This window comes from Monodon monoceros, unplaced genomic scaffold (genome assembly GCF_005190385.1).
Source record: "Monodon monoceros isolate NGI ecotype Baffin Bay Population unplaced genomic scaffold, NGI_Narwhal_1 Super_Scaffold_20, whole genome shotgun sequence".
Taxonomy (NCBI): Eukaryota; Metazoa; Chordata; class Mammalia; order Artiodactyla; family Monodontidae; genus Monodon; species Monodon monoceros.
In genome coordinates, this window is record NW_021703777.1 from 136,729,506 (window position 1) to 136,739,569 (window position 10,064).

Below are 10,064 nucleotides of genomic sequence, written 5' to 3' on the forward strand. Positions count from 1 at the left end.
TGATCATATATAACTACTTCTTAACTTATTTTATAATAAATGTCTTAGGGACTTCCCTGGTGGTCCAGTGGTTAAGACTTTGCCTTCCAATGCAGGGGGTGCGGGTTCGATCCCTGGTCAGGGAACTAAGATTCCCATGTGCCTCGTGGCCAAAAAACCAAAACATAAGGCAGAAGCAATACTGTAACAAATTTAATAAAGACTTTTAAAAAATAAATAAAAATAAATGTCTTATATTTTTGAAACAGGGACTTTCAAGATACAACAGTGGGACTTGGGCAGACACGATTTCCTTGAATCTGCTCCTGGTTTGGGAATGTTTGTGACTGTTACAACTTACAATGATGAGGTAAAACACACTTTTTGTCTTGCTACTGAAATTTTTTATTTTCTAAGAAGTCATGTCTCACGTACACCCACAAACTTTACATCTCCACACAGCGCTCACTATCCAGCATTTTATTTTTAACATGTGTAGCCCTGACAGAGGCACTGCACCAAGACACAGATGCCTGCCTTCAACGAGCCTACAGTCCAGCTGAGGAACAGAGACTCCTTAACACACGAGGCAGAAACAGTACAAAGGGCAGGCCTCGCACTCACCATCCTGAGGTTTTGTTGGTCTTGCTGGGCAGAGGGAACCCACAGGGCCAGTGCCTCCCTCTGGTCGTGCAGGGCCAGGCTTCACCTGCTCTGCAGGTGCCGCAGCCTCACCCAGACACGAGGGTCGGATAGGCCGCCTCTCCCTCCTCCCGTCTGGTGGGGTTTCTGTAGGAATGCTGCCTCTGGGTCTGTCTGGCCTCACGGGGCGCCTCCTCACTGGGAGCTGCAGAGTAGAAAAGGCACCACGGTCAAAGGGAAAGAATGTGGATCTTGGGGTCGGAGCCAGGTGTGAGTGCAGATGGTCATCTACAAGCTGAACCTCGAGTGGTGACTTGGCTGCTTTAGCCCTCCATTTTCTCCTCTGTCCAACGGTCGCAGCAGATGTTGTCCCCACCATGCCAGCTCAAGGGACTGTGACCTGCTCCGTCCAATAATTCCAACGTGACTGCAGGAACTACTTCCCTTTGGACTTGCTGTCCTGGGGATGTGCTCATGACGTAGCAGGATGGTGGTGGAGCAGAGCCTCACAGAACAGACAGGCATCTCTCCAGCTGGCAAGGAGAGGGTACTTGATGTAGACGGGCCCAATTTCCTGTCCTCATGAGGGCTGCGCTCAAGCCAGACACTGTGACGCCCCCACTCACGTGGAGGCCAGGAGACTCCATTCCAACTGGACCGGACACCTGATTCCTGCCCGCTGTAGCAGCCTTCTCCTGGTACACCAGGCACCTCCCTGACAACAGTTCCACTGGGGCCATTTTCCTAATTCTCGTACAGCTACCCTCTGCTCCTGACACCCCCACCTCCTTCACTTCCTGCCCAGTTAAACCAAAACAGAATTCTCTGCTGTCCTTCCCTGTAACCTTTCATGACTGATCTGGAAATGTCTCCAGAGCTTGTTAAACCCAGAACCCAAATTTTAGTTGGACAAAACAGCTTCACAGAAAAACCTGTTCACTGTTTTTAAGACAGAGCTGTTTCATTCTCCAAAAAATACATTTACTCGAAACAATACCCCCTTCTAGATGGGAGAAGAAGTGTTTTCATTCTGCAAACATTCAACAGATATTCGCCACGGGCCTAGGAGAGAGAGAAAATTCTCACCCCAAAGGCCTGATTTTCAGGAAGGCTCTCTCCCTCTGGAAGTTAAGAGGACCAGACACAGCTCTGGTTTAACATTCCTAACAAGCTAAGATCCTCTTTGAAGATCCTGAACAGCACCCCGCCAAGGACTCGGACTGCTCCTACCCAGGTCGATGTGCCTGGATGCAGGGTACTCTCGGATGCTAACCTGAACACATGTCCCTTCCTACGGCAGGTGACTGGCAGGCCAAGGGGTAACATGGCTGGTAGGGTAGGCAGGGCAGACAATGTCAATATACAGGCACCATTCAAACTATGCGTTTTGTATTCCATTGTCCCTTATTCCGTGTCCAATATTCCTATTCCATTTTGTAAAAGAGAAAACCGTGGTCCTGAGAGGTAAAATGACTTACACAAGATCACATCAGCAGCAAGTGGAAACACTGAGGTCTAAATTCAAGCATGTCTTTTTCCAACACACCAAACTACCGGGCATTGCTGACTAACATGTTTGCTGGCGTGGATATTCACTGCAAGCAGACTATGTAGAACCCTGACCCAACACCAAGGCTCAGAAATGGAATTTAACAGGCGATGAGTCATCACTGCATATTTTTCCAGGGAAGAGTACTCAGTTATTCATAAAAAATTAGAAATCAAATGCAAAATCTGATTCCTGAATGCAGTTTTATTTAACAAAGTTTCCCTATCAACACTCTGTAAAGTGAAATTAAGTACATGGCAAGATCCTTTAATTTTCTCCAAATCAAAACTGAAAGATTTAAAAAAAGAACCTTGGTTGCATTTTTCCATGTGTAATACATGCCTGTTTTTAAAGTGATTTAACAGACTATGTTCTTGAGCAGTTTTAGGTTCACAGCAGAATGCTGCACGAAGTACAGAGTTCCCGTATGTCCTCTGCCCCCACGTGAACAGAGCCTCTTCCACTAGCAGGCCTGGAATGGCACAGCTGTTACAGCTGATGACCTGCGCTGACACATCACAGTCATTCAAAGCCCACGGTTCACATTAGGATTCCTTCTTGGCGTTGTACGTTCTATGGATTTGACAAATGTGTAATGACATGTATCCATCATCATAATATCAACGGAGTAGTTTCACTCCCATAAAAATCTTCTGGAACCCGTCTATTCATCCCTCCCTGCTCCCTAACCTTTGGCAACCACCGATCCTTTTACTGTCTCCACAGTTTTGACTTATCCAAAATGGCATACAGCTGGAGTCATACAGCAGGCAGCCTTTTCAGAGTGGCCTCTTTCACTTAGGAACACGCGCTTAAGTTTCCTCCGTGTCTTTTCATGGCTTGATAGCTCATTTCTTTTTAGCACTGAACAATATTCCGTTGTCAGGATGTATACCATGGTTTACTGATCCGTTCACATGCAGTGGGACATCTTAGTAGCTTCCAAATTTTGGCTATTATAAATAAAGCTGCTGTAAACATTTGTGTGCAGGTTTTCATGTGGACATAAGTTTCCATCTTATTTGGGTAAATAAATAGTACGACTGCAGAACTGTACGTAGAAGTATGTTTCGTTTTGTAAGAAACCACCAAACCGTCTCCCAAATGGGAACACCGTTCTGCGTTCCCACCGGCAGTGACAAGCGTTCCTGTTGCTCCACATCCTCGCCAGCATTTAGTGTTATCAGTGTTCTGGATTTCTGCCATTCCCATAGGTGTGAAGTATCTCGTTGTTTTTAATCTGCAGTTCCCTAATGACATACGATGGGGAGCATCTTTTCATGTGCTTATCTGCCATCTATATGTCTTCTTTGGTGAGTTGTCTGTTCAGATCTTTTGTCCATTTTTCAATTAATTTGTTCAGTTTCTTGTTGTTTTCAGAATTCTTTGTATATTTTGGATAACAGTACTTTATCAGATACGTCTTTTACAAATAGTTTCTCCCAGTCTGTGGCCTGTCTTTTCATCCTCTTGACAGAGAGACAGACAGCTCTCTCTTCTGCAGAGTAGTTTTTAATTCTAATGAAATTCAACGTTCAATGTTAAACATTAATGTCAAATGTTTAATGAAGTTTAATTTTAATGAAGTCCAGCTTCTCAATTCTTTCTTTCATGGATCGTGCTCTTGGTGTTGTACCTAAAAAGTCATAACTAAATCCACGGTCTTCTAGACTTTCTATGTTACCTTCTAATAGTTTTATAGTTTTGCATTTTACATTTAGACCTATGCTCCATTTTAAGTTAATTTTTGTAAAAAGTGTAAGGTCTGTGTCTACATTCATTTCTTTGCATATGGATGTCCAGTTGTTCCAGCACTATTTGTTGGAAAGACTACCTTTTTCCATGGTATTGCCTTTGCTCCTTTGTCAAAGATCAGTGGGTCTATATTTGCGTGGGTCTGTCTCTGGGCTCTCTGATTCATTGATCTCTTTGTCTGCTCTTTCACCAATACCACACTATCTTGGTTACTGTAGCATTATAGTAAGTCTTTTTTTAAATTAACTTTTATTGGAGTGTAGCTGCTTTACAATGTTGTGTTAGTTTCGAATATACAGCAAAATGGATCAGCTCTACATACACATACAGCTCCTCTTTTTTGGATTTCCTTCCCATCTAGGTCACCACAGTGCATTAAGTAGAGTTCCCTGTGCTACACAGTTATAGTAAGTCTTGAAATCAGGAATGTCAGTCCCCTGACTTTATTCTTATCCTTCAATATTGTGTTGGCTATTCTGGATCTTTTGCCTCTCCATAGAAACTTTAGAATCAGCCTGAAGACATTCACAAAATAACCTGCGGACACTCTGACTGGGATTGTGTCAAATCTATAGATTAAGTTGGGAGGAACTGACTTTTTCACAATATCGAGTCTTCCTGGCATGAACACAGAATATCTCTCCATGTATCTTCTTTGATTCCTTTCATTACAGTTTTTTAGTTTTTCTCATATATCTCTTAAACATACTTTGTTTTATTTATACCTAAGCATTTCATTTGGGGAGATGCTAATGTAAACGGTATTGTTTTTGATTTCACGTTCCACTTGGTTCACTGCTGATACAGAGAAGCTGATTAACATGTTAACCTTGTATCCTGCAACCCTGCTATAATCACTTATCAGTTCCAGTAAGTTTTATTATTTTGAATTTTCTACATAGACAATCCTGTTATCTGTGAACAAACACAGCTTTATTTCTTCCTTCCCAACCTGTATACCATTTGTTTTCTTTTCTTCTCTTACTGCATTAGCTAGGAATTGAAGTATGATGTTGAAAAGGAATAGTGAGGGACTTCCCTGGTGGTCCAGTGGTTACGAATCCACCTTCCAATGCAGGGGATGCAGGTTCAGTTGGGGAAATAAGATCCCACATGCAACTAAGCCTGTGTGCCACAACTAGTGAGCCCGCATGCCACAACTAGAGCCCATGCACCCTGGAGCCCGAGTGCCACAACTACTGAGCCCACGCACTCTGAAGCCCGCATGCCACAACTAGAGAGGAGGCCATGTGCCGCAATGAAGATCACACATGCCACAACTAAGACCCAAAAACAGCCAAAAATAAAATAAATAAATAATAAAAAAGAAAAGGAATAGTGAGAGAGGAAATCCTAGCCTTGTTTCTGATCATAGTGGGAAAGCCTCTAGTTTTTCACTATGAAGTATGTTAGCTGTAAGGTTTTTATAGATTTTTAAAATCAAATTGACGAAGTTCCCCTATTCTCAGTTTGCTGAGAGTTTTTGCCATGAATGGATGGTGGATCTTGTCAAATGCCTTTTCTGCACCTATTGTTATGATCAAGTGATCTTCTTTAACTTGTTGATGTGATGAATTACATTAATTGATTTTAAAATGTTGAACTAGCCTTGCATATCTGGAATAAATCTGATTTGGCCATGGTGCGTGATTCTTTTTATACATTGTTGGATTCAATTTGCTAATATTTTGTTGAGGATATTTGTATCTATGTCCATGAGAGATAATGGTCCATAGTTTTCTTGTGTCTTTCTCTGGTTTTGGTATTAGGCTAATGATGGCCTCAGAAAATGATTTAGAAAGTATTCTCTCTACTTCTGGAAGAGATTGTAGAGAATTGGTCTGATTTCCTACTTAAATCTTTGGTAGAAATCACCAGTGAACCCATCTTGGCCTGGTGCTTTCTGCTTGGAAAGTTATTATCAATTCAATTTCTTTACTAGATATCAGACTGTCTATTTATTTTTGTGTGAGTTTTCACAAATTGCACCTTTCAAGGAATTGGTCTATTTCATCCAGGTTACCACGTTTGTGAGCACAGAGCTGTTCATCGTATTCCTCTACTACCCCATTGATGTCCGTGAGACCTGTAGTAAGCCTCCTCTTTCATTTCTGATGTTATTAACCTGGGTCTTCTTTTTTTCTTAGTTAGCCTCCCTAGAGGTTTACTGATCTTTGCAGAGGACCAGCTTTCTGTTTTGCTGGTTTTCTCTGCCTATCTCCTGTTCTCATTGATTTCTGCATTAGCTTTTATCAGCACGGATCTTATTTCTCTTCTTATGCTGATTTTGGATTTAGTTGCTCTTCTTGTTCTAGTTTCCTAGGCTTAGATGATTAATTTTAGACCTTTCTTTCTTTTTAATATATGCGTTCAATGTTATAAATTTCTCTGTAAGTGCTTCTCACTGTATCCCCCAAGTTTTGATTAACTTGTATTTTCATTTTAATTTAGTTCAAAATATTTTTTGAGATTTTTAAATTGTGGTAAAATACACATGGAATTCATCATCTTAAGTGCACAATTCAGTGGAATTACATCTGTTCTCGATGTTGTATAATCAACATCCTCATAACTCTTTAATCTTGTAAAACTGAAACTCTGCACTCATTAAACAGTAACTGCCCTAGGACAAACTACTCTAAATACCTCACATAGGTTGGATCATACAGTGTTTGTCTTTTTGTGATTGGTTTTCTTCAGTAAGCATAATTTCCACAGCGTCCATCCATGTTGTAGCATGTGTCAGAATCTGCTTCCTTTTCAAGGCTGAATCATATTCCACCGTATGTATGGACCACATGTTGCTTCTTCATCCGTCTGTCAGTGGACACGTGTGTTGCTTCCACATCTTAGCTATTGTGAACACTGCTGCCGTGAACATGGGGGCACAGATATCCTGATACCCTGCTTTGCATTCTTTGGGGTATATATCCAGAAGTGGAATTACTGGATCATATGATAATTCTATTTTCATATTTTTGAGGAGCCACCATAATGTTTTCCACAGCAGCAGCACCATTTTACATTCCCACCAACAATGCACAAGGGTTGAAATTTTTCCACATCCTTGCCAGTACGTTTTTTTGCTTGTTGTATAGCAGCCATTCTAATGTGTGTGAGGTAGTGCCTCACTGTAGTTTTGATTTGCATTTCCCTAATGATCAGTGAAGTTGAGCATCTTTTCACGTGCTTGTTGGCTTTTTCTGGTTGTTTGGGGTTTTTTAAGCACTTTGAATGTATCCGCCCACTGCCTCTGGTCTCCAAAGTTTCTGATGAGAAATCTTCTGTTAATCTTATTGAGAATCCCTTCTATATGATGACATCAAAAACCCCTGACATTTGGAGGACAGGGTCCTTTTTGCCTACCCTGGCTTCTAAAAGATGCATGCAAGCTGCTCCAGGAACACCTGTGCAGCTGCCTGCCATGTGGCTGGCAGGGGGGTGGGGGGTGGGAGGTAGGTAGCTGCTACTGTTCTAAGAGCTGATATTGACCAAAATTAACCACAATTTACCATCGAAGTCTTTCCCTGGAAGTTGCAAGCCTTCAATAGACTCCAGAGTTCGAAAACAGTTCCATCAAACAGATTCTTCCAGTGTAATTGTTGCCTAGAGACAGATTCCTGGTGCTTCCTATTCCACCATCTTCCCAGAATTCTCTTCCAATTCAAAATACTATTAGTTTCTCTTGAGATTTCTTCCTTGACTCATGTGTTATTTAGAGGTATGCTGTTTAATCTCTGAATATTTGGGGACTTTCCAGCTATCTTTTTGTTATTGATTTCTACTTTAATTCCATTATGGTCTAAGAGCATACATTGTATGGTTTCTATTATTTTAAATGTGTTAAGGTGTGTTTTATGGCCCAGAATGTGGTCTATCTTGGTGAGTGTTCCATGTGAGCTTGAAAAGAATGTGTATTCTGCCTTGTTGGATGAAATAGTCTACAGATATTGATTATATCCAGTTGGTTGATGGTGCCATTGAGTTCAACTGTGTCCTTACTGATCTGCTGCTGGATCTGCCCACTTCTGATAGAGGAGTATCCAAGTCTCCAACTATAATACTAAATTCTTCTATTTATCCTTGCAGTTCTATCAGTTTTTGCTTCATGTATTTTGACACTCTGGTGTTAGATGCATACACATTAAGGTTTGTCTTCTTGGAGAAATGACCTATTTATTACTATGGTCCATTATGTAATTATCTCTGATAATTTTCCTTGTTTTGAAGTCTACTCTGTCTGAAGTTAATATAACTATTCCAGCTTTCTTTTGATTAAGGTTAGCTGAAAGTTGACATATACATCTTTCTCCGTCCCTTTTTTTTTTAATTAAAGATTTTTTTGATGTAGACCATTTTTAGTCTTTATTAAATCTGTTACGTTTTGGATTTTTGGCCATGATGTGGGATCTTAGTTCCCCAACCAAGGGATCCAACCCGCACCTCCTGCATTGGAAGGCAAAGTCTTAACCACTGGACCACAAGGAAAGTCCCTCCATCCCTTAACTTTTAATATATACGCGTCTTTATATTTAAAGAGGGGTTCTTGTAGACAATACATAGTCGGGGTTTTGTTTTTTTTTTTTTGGATCCACTCTGACAATGTTTTAATTGGTGCATTCAGACCACTGACATTCAAAGTGACTGTTGATATAGCTGAGTTAATATTCATCATATTTATTAGTTTTCTAGTTATCACCCTTGTTAATTGTTCCTATTTTTGTTTTCCACTCTTTTTCTGTCTCTTGTGGTTTTAATTATTTTACGATTCCATTTTATCTCCTTTCATAGTTACCAATTATACTTCTTTTAACTTTTTGTCGGTGGTTGCCCTAGAGTTTGCAATATACAACTACTCCAAGTCCACTTTTGAATATCACCATATCACTTCACAGGTAGTACAAGTACTTTATAATAACAAAGTAATCCTAATTCTTATCTCCCATCCCTTGCATCTTTGCTGGTGCTAATTTCATTTATATATAAACTATAATCATCAAATACGTTGCTATTATTTTGAAAGACGTATCTATTAACTCAGTTAATAAGAAAAATAAAAGTTTTAATTTTACCTTCACTTATTCCTTCTCTAATGCTTTCCAATCTTCACGTAGATCCGAGTTTCTGACCAATATCATTATCCTTCTCTCTGAATAACTTTTGACATTCCTTGTAAGACAGGTCTATCAGGGACAAATTCCCTCAACTTTTGTTTGAGAAAATCTTTCTCTTTTACTTTTGAAGGAGAATTCTGCAGGATACAGAATTCTAGGTTGGTGAGTTTTTTTCTCTCAACACATTAAATGTTTACTCTCTCCTTGCCTGCATGGTTTCTGAGGAGAAGTCGGGTGTAATTCTTAGCTTTGCTCCTCTATAAATAAGGCTTCTTTCTAGATTTCCTCTCTATCTTTGATATTTGCAGTTTTAATATGATATGCCTAGGTGTAGTTTTATTGGCATTTATCCTGCTTGGTGTTCTCTGGGCTTCCCAGCTCTGTGGCTTGGTGTCTGACACTAATCTGAAATTCTCGGTCTTTATTTAAATATTTCTTCTGTTGCTTTCTCTTTCTTCTCCTTCTGGTATTCCCATTATGTGTATGTTACACCTTTAACAGTTGTCCTGTAGTCCTTGGATATTGTTCCTTTTTTCCCCCAGTCTGTTTTTGCTTTGTAGTTTTGAAAGTTTCTGTTGACGTATCCTCAAGCTCAGAGAGTCTTTCCTCAGTCCTGTCCAGTGTACTAAGGAGCCTACACTCTTTATTTCTGCTACAGTGTCTTTGATCTCTGACATTTCTTTTTATTCTTTCACAGAATTTTGATCTTTCTACTCACACTACCCATTTGTTCTTGCATGTTGTCTACTTTTTCCATTAGAGACCATGGACTATTAATCATAAGTTTTCTAAATTCCTCATATGATCATTCCAATATCCCGGCCATATCTGAGTCTGGTTTTGAGGCTCGTTTTGTCTCTTCAAACTGCATTTTTTGCCTTTGAGTATGTCTTATTATTTTTCTGTTGTTGTTGAAAGTTGGACGTGATGTGCTGGGTAAAAGGAGCCCGTGCTGGTTCCCACAGAGGTTTGTGCTCAGGCTGAGCTGGGACTCTTTGCATTTGCTCGCCTCTCCCATTTTGGTG

The 10,064-nt window shown here is 40.3% G+C and overlaps 1 long non-coding RNA gene across 1 annotated transcript in view; it reads left to right on the forward strand.

Moving 5' to 3' along the window:
* The first annotated feature begins 302 nt into the window (after positions 1-302).
* LOC114902245 overlaps positions 303-10,064 on the forward strand; it is a 12,719-nt gene continuing 2,957 nt past the window's right edge. The window contains exon 1 of the long non-coding RNA XR_003795425.1: positions 303-349. This is a non-coding gene — a long non-coding RNA (uncharacterized LOC114902245). The remainder of the gene's footprint in view (positions 350-10,064) is intronic.